Raw genomic sequence first — 12,273 nt, forward strand, 5'->3', positions numbered from 1 at the left:
TCGCTGGAGGCCGAGCCAAGTAGGGCACCTCCTCGGGCGGCTTCTCATTGCGAGCTACAAGCCTGGCCACTGAGTGCTCCCTGTGGGCTGTGCTGTCCCCTTACGAGGCTCCTGTCATTCCCTTTAGATGTGTCCTTTATTTCTTCTCATTACGCCCGCCTCACCTCGTGCTCCCCCTGGACGTACACCATCTTACACTGCGGCAAATCCACGCCTTTCCGTACTTCCTTTAGCGGTAGCCAATAAAATCTCAACTCGAGCTAAGACACTGATAAATAACAAGTTCTGAGGGTATCATCTTCCTGGTGACACAGCTGCGTCTTAACAACTGCTTTTAACGCCTTTGAGTAACATGTGTGCTGGTGGTGGGACATATTTGGTGGGAGAGGTGGGGATGCCCTCAGAGCCCCTCCAATCACACCGTTCAGGGGCTTGCCCGTGAGTGCTCAGCCCCGGCTTGACGCGCGAAGGTACACATCCATCCGCATGCCACTTACATCACACCTCACCTACGGAGTGTAGTGGCCACCTCTGGAAGTGTGTCCGGTTTTGAACTGGGCTGTACTTTCATTTTGTAGAAAATGCTGTAAAGTAATGCATTCTTCAGTTTCATTAGTAAAGTTTCTTCCTCGTAGAAAGTTTTACAGTGCTTTGTGTTGTGAAACCACACTTGAATTATTGTGTTCAGTTATGCACACGTCTTTTTAAAGAGAATGGGAATTATCCAAGAATAATATAAAAATGGTGAAGCTCTGGGAACTGTGCCATTTGAGGGTCAGATGAAGAAATGGGGACTGTGTAGACTGGAGAAGAAAAGATGTAGGGAAAGTGTGATGGCTTCGTGTCATGTGGGTGCTTCTGTTTCCACCAAGGTATAATAAAAGAATAAAAAATCGTTTTTCAATACCAAGGAAGCTCCTGGGCCTTCTTTTGTAGTGCAGAATCTGGGGAGTGAGGTAAGGGAGAAAATAACAGAAAATTAAAAAAGCTAGAAAGGCTAAGATTATCCACAGTAGTTGTACAATCAGAGAGCAAGTGGTGGTGGAGCCCTGTGGAAAGAGACTGCTGTCTGCTTGCAGGCTTGGTTGGAAATGGTTAAAAGAGGGAAAGTTTTGGGGATCTCTGCAACTGAGTAGAAGGTCAAAAGAGAAATATTGGGAAAGAGGATTGTGAGAAGTTGTCTGTAGTTTATTGTTTGATTGACTTTTAATAATATTTGAGAAATTCCAGGACATTTTTGAATTGCATCTTCACCTATTCTTGGTTGTTAGACTGTTTAATTAGAATGAGACATTATTGAGACAAGAGCACAGGGAATGCTGGGATTATATGGGTAAAATGAGGAAGCATTTTCTAACAACCAGTCAAGAATAGGATAGGCTCCCTCATGCTGTGGTGAGTCCCACTGAATTTGGATGAGCAATGGTCAGGGTTGCCGTGTTGAGATGCTTTGCCCTGGTTGAAGTTTGCAGTGGCTTCTAGGATTCCTTTCAATTCTGAGTCTACAACTTAATGAACATGACATTGCTGGGCAAGTTTGAGAAGCCCATCTTTGTACCTGTCTTCCCACAGTCTGGTGTGGAGTTCATGGAAAGTTGGGAATTTACAAGGAGATGACAGTCCTCCAGTCTGTGCTGGACAATTCTTTTCTGGCAGCTAATTTAGCTCTACGAGACCCTGGTTCCCAAAACACTATTGAGGGGTCACAATCAGAAGACTTAATAAAATGCAAGTGGCCAGCTTCACAAACATCTGCTGCAGGTAGTCTGTGTCCATGTACGGTCCTAGGATCTGGGGTACAAGAGTCACTGAGACACAGTCCTTGTTCTCGAGAAATTTACCTTCTGTGGGGGAGAGTCACGTAAGTCAGTGGCTACATCCGGTGTCCCAGGCATGGAGAGAAGTATGCACGAGAAGGGGTGATGGGAGATGAGGACAGGCTTTGCTAAGGAAGGTCATTCTAGAGCAAGTTTTAAAGGGTGAATAGGGGTTTGCCAAGTGAGCAAGGGGAGGGAAAGGGCATTCCAGGCAGACAAAGCCCCACGGGCCAAGGAACAGATATGTGAGGTTACACGATGTAGTAGGGGAGCTGGGACCAGGGAGATAGCGGCATGGCCAGGGCCTGAACACCTAGTTATAAAGTTTGTGATATGAGACTGCAGAGTTATGAAGGTCTTTCTCTTCCAGGCTGGGGACTTTTAGCTTTATCCTTCAGGGACTGTGGATCCCAGAAGCATTTCAGTCCTATCACCTTTTGGTGGGAAGTGGAGGATGGCTCGGAGGGGTGTGATAGAGTGTGCACGCATGTGAATACGTGCATACGATGTACGTGGCCAGATGCAGTTAAGCAAAAAGCCCAAGGATGTGGGGCCTCCCCCAGCAGACAGCCTCATAGTCTGCTTTGAAACCACACTTCTATCCTCAGATTGTTTCACTTGCCTCTCATGGAATAAAAAAGTCATTAAGCTCGGTTCTCTCATTTGACAGAGGAAGAAAGTGAGACCCTGAGCAGGGCAGTCCCTTGCCCAAGATCACAGAGCTAGGAAATGGCAGATTCCTTGGTTTCTTGACTCTTAATCCAGTGTTCTCTTCATGATGTCATTCTGCCTTCTGAGAAGCTCCAATACCCACAGGGCAGACCTGGAGCTCTGGAGAATGGTAAATAAAGCTTTGGCAGTCAAGACACAGCTGTCTTCCCTTCCCAGCTAGGTCCCCAGCACATAGAATGCCCAGGGACACCTCTCTGCCTCACTTGAAAAGCTCCTGCTTCGGGGACTTCCCTGGTGGTGCAGTGGTTAAGAATCTCCTGCCAATGTGGGGGACACGGGTTCGATCCCCGGCCTGGGAGGATCCCACATGCCGCAGGAGCAACGAAGCCCATGCGCCACAACTACTGAGCCTCCGCTCTAGAGCCCGCAAGCCACAACTACTGAGCCCGTGAGCCACAACTACTGAAGCCCGCACGCCTAGAGCCCATGCTCTGCAACAAGAGAAGCCACCGCAATGAGAAGCCCGTGCACCGCAATGAAGGGTAGCCCCCACTCGCCACAGCTAGAGAAAGCCTGCGCGCAGCAATGAAGACCCAAAGCGACCAAATAAATAAATTAAATTAAAAAAAAAAGTTTCTGCTTCCCACTAGCTATCTATTTTACATTTGGTAGTGTATATATGTCCATGCCACTCTCTCACTTTGTCCCAGCTTACCCTTCCCCCTCCCCGTGTCCTCAAGCTTTGTGACCACCTTGGGGGGGGATAGGGAGGGTGTGAGGGAGATGCAAGAGGGAGGAGATATGGGAACGTATGTATATGTATAGCTGATTCACTTTGTTATAAAGCAGAAACTAACACACCATTGTGAAGCAATTATACTCCAATAAAGATGTTTAAAAAAAAAAAAAAAAGCTCCTGATTCTCTTCTTCCTAAAGAACTCCTACTCCTTCTTTAGGTCCCGGCACATGTCACCTTTCATCTGACGGAGTCTGTTACCTCAACGCCTTTGGGCAGAACCAATCATGTTTCCTCTCTGTTTGCACAGCACCTAATATGGCAGGTTTACAAGCCTGCTGCCCCACGAGTCTTCAAGCTTCTTGAAGGAAGGCACCATTTCCGTCTGGCTCCTGGTTGTAGCTTCAGTGCCTAGCATGGTACCTGGCAATGAGTAGATGTCCACAGAATATTTGTTGGATGACTGAATTGATGAATGTATGAATCAGGAGTCTGACCCTGAATCCTTCTATGTGGATCTATCGTGAGACTCTCAGGGGTCTAACAGAGCACGTGGTTTTCTTATGTTATAGTGGCTGGTGCTGGTGTTCTAAGCAGAAATGCATTAGGGCTGGAAAGTTTTCTATGTGCTTCTTTTTCCTAAAGCAAAGTGAAGGTGGTGACTCTGGGTTCATTTTTCCTTTGTAATTCCTCTGCATTACATTGACCCCAGGAAATTAATTTCCCCTGGACACTTGCAGCCTGGAAGATTTATTTGTTTATCTTTTAGCTGCTAAGAGCTAAAGCTGTTCTTACCGTTTAGACTTGTTTTGTATCTTTTGGGAAGAAAAATTCTCTTGCCCTTCTAAAAAAATTTTTTTCTTCCTTCTCCCTCTCAAATTCCATGCTTGTTTAATCTTGTTTAAACAATTAGATTCACCTTAAGGGAGCCAAAAATGGAGCCACTTTGGGGAGGGGGCTGGGGCTTGGCCAGCTTTTCTTCTCTTTTCAAGAAGAGCCTTTCCCATCAGCATTCTCCTGCCAACTGATTAACACCTTGTGATGAAGCACCAGGCTGTGCCTCTACGAGGGATTAGCTCTTTCCGTATGGAGAAGACTTGTTCTTTGTTTAAGGAGAACTATTTACATTTTTTTTGCATTTGATTAAAACTCCTGGGCCTGGTGCAGGCAAAGCTGTGAGAGGGTGACCTTGGGGCCAGGGTGGACTGTATTTGGAGAGCTCTGGCCTCTTTACTTTGGGGGAACCGCAGGGCTTGGCCTGGGCAGGAGAGACCCCGTTTGGTTGTAGGTGTACAGATACCTTCTCTCTCTCTCTGGCTTTATTTTTGCCTGAGCCTCAGATCCCTGGGGCTTTCTGGGGGCTGTTGGTGGCTATTGTCAGCTGGTGGCTCTGGGCAGGAGCTTACACACAGCCTTGAGGCCAAGTGGTGTGAAGCAGGGGCAGATGTGTCTTCCTGCAGCTCAGAGGTCTGTTATGGAGTAACAGCCCTCTGGGATATTTGGAGAATGATTGGAAGGAAAGTGAAAGGAAGGGCATTTGTGGATCATCTTGCAAGTGTGAGGAATTGAGCTAGGTCTATTTAAAATGTTTGCTCGATCAGTCCTGGGAATAACAATCACTAAGTGTACCGAGTGCCTCCCTCACGCCAGGCAGGATACATACACGATCACGTTTAGTCCTCAGCATGTTCCCCCATGAAGTGCTTACTGTTATTTCTCTTTTACTCATGTGGAAACTGAAGCTTGGAGAAGTCAGGTGAGTTAAAGAAATTGCCCAGGGGTGGGAACCAGAGCTGACTCAAAATCCCCTTCCGCAGTGCCTTGTCATGGAGCCTACCGGGGTTGGGGGCTGGGGCCTAAGGGTCATGAGGCTTTTCTCGGAATGCCATAAAATATGATCTGTTGAATTCCCTCAAATGAGAAAGGAACAATTTCCCCAGCAAACAAATGATCATATTAAACCACAAACATAAGCAGCCCAGGCCAGGAGAAAGCAAACTGTTGAAGGATGTGTGAGTGTTTGCTTCTGAGTTCTCTCATTAATAGTTTCTACTCATTCATTTATTGTGTCTTATGCTCTCTCTGGCTAAAAGGCAAGTGGTAACAGGCACTAAGGGCGGAACAGAAATTTATGGAAGAAATGCCTACAAATTGAGAAAAGGCTATATGTTCACATTTTTTTAGTGCTTTAGGAGAGCTGCTAATATTTGATTTAAGCAGTGCACCCCCCAGGCATGCTTCCAGAGCACCAGCCTTCACAGAAGTGTTGATTCTGAGCCACACCGAAGATGTGTGGTGGACATGGGTGTGTGCAGGGGAGGGCTCACAGCCAAGTATGGATCTGCTCCTTTGAGCCCTGAAAGACGTTGCCTACCATCTTACAGGCAGACAACTCACCTTCCACGTCCTTTTTGCTTAGGTCACCATCAAAATGATTGGGAATGCTCAAGTCACTGGTGGGCCTGTGAACTTGACCGGAGTGTGCTAGAGCAGAGGTGGGAGTGGGGAAGGTGTATTTGCTTAGAATTTTAGAAACAGGGATAATGCTGTAAATGGGCCACTGCCCTTCAGAAATCAGCTAGGTGATTATCCTTGTCCCTCCAGCAGGCGCAGACTCACGGACCATCATTTTCCCCAACTTGCAAACATTCTCCACAAGAGGGAACGAGAGCTTTCTGTGCGTCTTCTCATAATCATGCCTCACTGGGGCCTGAAGGTGTGAGTATCACAGATTCCCACACTCTTTGGAAGGATCAGAGCTCTCTCTGCTTTTGCTGCACTAAGTAACTATTGTTGCCATGCACGAGGTCAGCTCTTTTAACAAAATCTCACATGGATCTTTGACCAATTCCTCCATTTGGATGGCAAGGATGGGTGGATGGGTTGGGTGGGGGAATAATATCAAGCTACAAGAATGCCAATATATTTCTCCAACTCACCTCTATTTCTAGTCTCTGCAGTGAACAGGGACTGGGCTCCAGATGATAAGACACTAATGAAATGATTACAGTGTACTTTGCACTGTAAAAAAGAACAAATGTTAAATAACAACAACAATAATAGTAATAAGATTTTGATTTGGGGCTGGGGCCTCAGAATTTCAGAGATGGAGCGCATATGGAATACCTTCGTAGCTCTGTGTAATGCCCTGTAAACTGATTGGGTTCAGGTGAGAAACATTTGTCAGCAAAGTTCCCATTATGGGGCGTGGTGGGGTCAGGCCTGGGCTCTTACTGGAGGGGCTGCCTTAGGAGACCAGATGCTGTTGTTAGCTGTGGTAGTGGGATATGTTCTGCAGGGAATTCTCCTTATCTTCCTGTAAGTTCCAAGCCAAGGAATGGTTGATCTGGCTTGAATTACTCATTTTAGTCTGTTATACAGAAGGTATGATGGATCAAACAGGAAATGCTAAGCACATACAAGGAGACCTGCTGAAGTCATAGGCCGTGAGAATTTCAGATTTCAAGTTCATCCTCTTAAGGACCTCACTATTCTGGTACCAGTAATGGGATGTTATTGGTGAAGTTATTGCAGGTTTGGATAACCTAGAAGACCACGGATGATGAGTCCCAACATACCAGTAGCTGTTTGTGGTACACTGCAGCGCCCCTGGGGTAGGGCATACAAAGCCCCTGCCCTTCTACTATTGGGGCTGGGCACCCCTTTCATGATAAGATAAACAACCATATGACTATATTTTCATTCTGGAAAAGAGGAAACCAAAGGTTTTCCCAGAGGGCTCTGTCCCCGGAGTTTCCTGATCCTCTGTGGTTTGGCTTCCCCACTTGGGTGGCCTTAGTGGTCTGCTGTTTTTATCCAGTTTCCTTGCTGCTATTTTGATCATCGTTGCCCCTGGTCACTGTTGCATGTTCTAGTGGAAATTTTACAAATATTTAAAATGAGACTGAGTTAGAGGTGTATCAAATAGAGATCTTCACCACACTTAGGGAGTAGTTCTAACATATGGGGAATATTTAAAAAGCCAAAGTCTATTTTAAGAAAATTTCTCCTTTGAAGCATAAATCAGTTTTTTAAGTTTTGTTTTATAAAACTCAGTTTTTGCTGGAATTTATCAGGGGTATGGGTAGATGAGAGAGCTTCAAGGAGCTGGGGAGGAAGGAAGGGTGTTGAGAGTTGGGTCTGAGGAAGGAGGTGACAGTGGGAAAATGGGCAACTAATGGAGGGGAGATGTTCAGATGGGTGATGGAGCAACCATCAGTATCATCAGAAAATAATTATTAAGTGCCGACGTATGCCACTAATAGAAACCTGGGGATGACCGATACGCCCAAATCTAGGAACTGAGGCAGGTAAGCTAGTGTTTCTCATCTTATCAAAACAGGAAGGCTTCCTGAAGGAGGTTGGGCATTTGGAATGATGCACGGGAACAGTGCTGGCTGAGCAACTAGGGCAAGGGCTGGCTGTGCCCCTGGGGGTAGCCAGTGTGGACTGCTGGTCTTGTCCTAGTCACTTTTTCTTTTTTTAATATCTTTGCCAATCCTTGGTCTAGGTTAAATATTCCAAAGCAGTGGTAGAATTTTAGCAGAGAGCTGTGCTAACTTCCAGCAAGGCAAGCTCTGGCTCCACAGCTTAAACCATCCCCTCTCTATAGACTCTAACCTTGGCTCCTGCCTGAGTCCCAGCTTCACATTTCACCCTGCTTGTTGGACTTCTCCAAATGTGTCCAATTGGTACCTCACATTTGAAGAGTATAAAATATAATTTTCTTATTATTCCTCTCTTTTTTCTCTTCCTGACATCCAATTTTACTCTGAAATGCATTCCACATTTTTTCCTATGATTTTCATTCCTATCACCACCACACTCCTCTTTTCAGACCAAATTACATCATGACTAGTGTACCAGCATGGCCATGTTTCCCATCACCATGCCCCCATATTCTCTCTTTCCTAATGTGCTGATGCTAGAGGTGCCTCCCATATATAGTCCAGCTTAATAAATATTGACCGAGTGCTTAATATGTGCCCAAGGCCTGTCACTTATAGACCTCGATAAATATGTCCTGAATTACACCAATCTGAAATACTTTTAAGATGCATGTAATCTCTTTAAAGAAGAAAAATACAAAGTCATTAATCAGAAACAATTGAACAAAGGAGAGGAGAGATTTGTATAGAAGAAGGGGATGGAGAAGAACTTTCCAGGCAGCATGAGATAGTGGACTATGTACTGAAGGAAGATCCAGGAGCCATTGCTGGTCCATGATAGACTTGCAATCAAGTGCAACCCTGTACTTACTAGTTGCAAGGCCGGGGGCATTGACCATCTCTGGACCTGTGTTTTCTCATTTTCAGGGTGATAATTAAAAACTGTCATCATCAAGTTCCCTTTTAGGGGACAATTATTTGATTTTTTTGTTGACTTTTGGTCATTTTCCAGTTCTGCCCAAGGGCTTAGGTTTGGGGTGATGACTGATGATTTAGTTCTGAAATAAGTAACTCAGTAACCTATTTGTTAGCATGGGTCCTGTAAACACCACAACAGGCCTGCCAACTTACGTTGAGCCAACAGACAGAGGCATATGAGTGATGTGCTCCTGGAGGACTTTCATCTGCATCACCCTTCTTCGTGGTGGGGAATGATGCAGATGATTGTGGCTGTCCACCAGGGTGGGTGTGTCTGCAAGTTCCCCACCTGCTGCAGGACTTAGTCACCACCCCCTGCTCCTGTGAGAGTTCACCTTACTCTTTATTCTCTTAGCCCAAAGTCCCACTATAGTCCTTGTTTATAATGATCTGAGCTGTGTTTCAAAAGACCCAGGCACTACCACATGCTGGACCACAGGTAAATCCTGGCACCTCAGATACTTAAGGTCACTAAACTGTATGGGATGCAGGGAGGTTGATGGCACTCTGAACACAGGCTTCTGAAAATCTGGTTCCAGAGTATATATTAACTCAAATGTTAAAATGTCAGGAGAGAAATTATGAGATCAAAACAACTCCAACTTTAAATATTACTTAGTTTTTTGTTTTTTTTTCAATTGACTAATGTGGAGCACATGGCCTGATCGATGGAATATTACTCAGCCATAAAAAGGAATGAAATTGGGTCATTTGTAGAGATGTGGATGGACCTAGAGTCTGTCATACAGAGTGAAGTCAGCCAGAAAGAGAAAAACAAATATTGTATATTAACACATATATGTGGAATCTAGAAAAATGGTACAGATGAACCTATCTGTAGGGCAAGAATAGAGATGTAGATGTAGAGAATGGACATGCGGACACAGCGGGGGAAGGGGAGGGTGGGACAAATAGGGGGATTAGGTTTGACATAAATACATGACCATGTGTAAAATGGATAGCTAGTGGGAACCTGCTGTGAAGTACAGGGAGCTCAGCTCAGTGCTCTGTGATGACCTAGATGGGGTGGGGGGGGAGAAGTGGGGGAGGGAGGTCCAAGAGGGAGGGGATATAGGCATACATACAGCTGATTCACTTCATTGTACAGCAGAAAGTAACACAGCACTGTAAAGCAATTTTACTCCAATTAAAAAAAATAAAAATAAATGCCAAAATATTAGTTTTGACGAGCAGCACTGTGGGCCTGGGAATGATCTCAGGAAGAATATATCATATATATTTTAATTCTTCCCAAATCTGGGAAGGCTTATTGTCATCAAGGCTTATTGTCATAACTTTGGTCAGCTTAACAAGTAGAGGAAAAGATGAATTTGGGTCCGAGGATAAGATTAATAAAAGGAAGTCATTCACCAAATGCATTCTTTGCTTTGCCAGCCAAGCTCATTTGCTCTCAGCATCCTCTCTGTCCATGCAGCTTTTTATTCCTTCACCTCTATCAGCCTGTGACTCTTACCTGTAATGACCTTCACCTTCTCTCTGTAGAATTGTATCACTGGAGTCCTCCGAAACTCATTCCTTCTAGAAGTCTTCCATTATCAAGACATCCAACTGGAGGATCACAGAGTTGTGTGGTAGCAGGCAAGACTCTAACCCCTGTGCCTCATTATTTTTTTAATCTTTGAAATGAGTCAATAAAATATTAAGCATCTGTCTAGCTCTAAGAGCTATGGCTCAAGATAACCTGTCTGCATTTACCTTTTTTGTAAGAACTAGATTGCAGATCCAGGTATAAGGAGAACAGAGAGAGATCTGTGGTTCTGTTTGAATAGAAATAAAACATGAAAAACACATTTTACCCCTCTCTGCAAAGCTGATTTTCCTCCTCTCCAGATTAATGTTATCTCCTCCCTTCCTGACATCCACACTGTAGGGACAGGCTTATTTTTGATTCTTCCTGCTCCTGTAGTCCTCCTTCCCATTTAAGGTCATCATAGTCTGAATCCTATTATTAGGTTGAACCACAGGAAATTGCCTTTTATTTTTTTGTATGTCAAAGAAATGGTCTAATATTGGCAATTTCATATGGTCAGCCTAATGCAAAAGCATTTGTAGAAGCTGTTCCCTCAGTCTTGGCACTCTCGTCTCCCCCTCACCTGATCATAACCCTGTTACTAACTGACAAGCCTCTGCTCCTCTTTCAAGGCTTTGTCAGGTATGAGCTTTATCTCTGCAGCTTTCACGGATCACTTAGGCTCTCCCAGTACTTTCCCTCTGCTCCATGAGGTCAGGGTACCAGTGAGAAACAGATGGCATGTTCAGGTGGGGAAATCAAGGAGAGCCTAATGAGGGTACCATTTATAAAGTTACGGGCAGAATGAAGGAAAACCAGACTGGACATTGAAGCACCTGGGGCTGGTGACAGCAAGGAGCCATGACCCACCCCAGGCCTTAAGAAGCAGGGGAAGGAGGGATTGCTGCAGCGCCCAGAAGGAGCCACAGGGGAAGCTGGTAGAGGCCCACACCTGGAGATGTGGCCTTCAGCAGAGAAATGCATCCACTTCCAACCTGTAGGCCAACAGGGAGGAAGCCATTTATTTAAATACCTGGTCCTTTCTTTCTTGCTGTTGGGCCATCTCTGCTTCTGCCTCCCATTTGCCAAACCCAATCAGAAGCCAGAATCTGGAAGCAGTAAGGACCTGTTGTCCTTACAGGTAAGCTTCTCGGGGCATGGGGCAGGGTGGAGGGGGGATGTCTACAAAGGTCAGGAACGGCCTGGAGAAGAATGGGTGACCCTACTGCCAACCTTTGTTTAGCATAAATTTCCATTTGCGTCTTGAAGAAGGAGGAAAATCTGGCAGAATTAGACAAATTATCCTTTGTGAGGGAGGCAGGAGCCTGGAGAATTTTTAAAAAATTTTTAAAATTTTATTATTATTATTTTAAAATTAATTAATTAATTTATTTTTGCCTGCATTGGGTCTTCGTTGCTGCGCGCGGGCTTTCCCTGGTTGCGGCAAGCAGGGGCTACTCTTGGCTGTGGTGCGCGGGCTTCTCTTGTTGCAGAGCACGGGCTCTAGGCGCGTGGGCTTCAGTAGTTGTGGCTCATGGGTTTAGTCGCTCCGCAGCATGTGGGATCTTTCTGGACCAGGGCTCAAACCCGTGTCCCCTGCATTGGCAGGCGGATTCTTAACCACTGCGCCACCAGGGAGGCTCTGGAGAATGTTTTAGGAGAAGTAATTCACATTCTTGTTTTTTTTCAGTGGGATAATATTTCAAATACAAGAAAGCACAATCATGTAATAGACACTCGATACACCCACTACCAGATTGAAGTAATTGTTACTATTTTATCATATTTGTTTCAGATGCTTATTTAAAAAAATAAAATATTAGAGATTTGGCTATAGCCATCTCCCCCAAGTCCCATCACCTTCCCTTCTCATAAGTAACCACTTTCCTGAAGTGTGTCACTTCTCCATAATTTTGTCACACATCTGGAAACAACATGCCTGGTCTTGTATGTACGTAAATGGCATCCTACTGTACATATCTTCTACAACTGCTTTTTTTTACTCAGCTGCATATTTTTGAGATTTATCCATATTAATAAGTTGGATCTAGTTCATTCATTGTAATAACCGCTCGTCGTGTGACTGCTTCATAATGTGTCTACCATGCCTATGTTGATGGATTCTGAGGTTGTTCCAGGTTTTTCCCTTC

This window comes from Delphinus delphis, chromosome 1 (genome assembly GCF_949987515.2).
Source record: "Delphinus delphis chromosome 1, mDelDel1.2, whole genome shotgun sequence".
In the NCBI taxonomy this organism is placed as follows: Eukaryota; Metazoa; Chordata; class Mammalia; order Artiodactyla; family Delphinidae; genus Delphinus; species Delphinus delphis.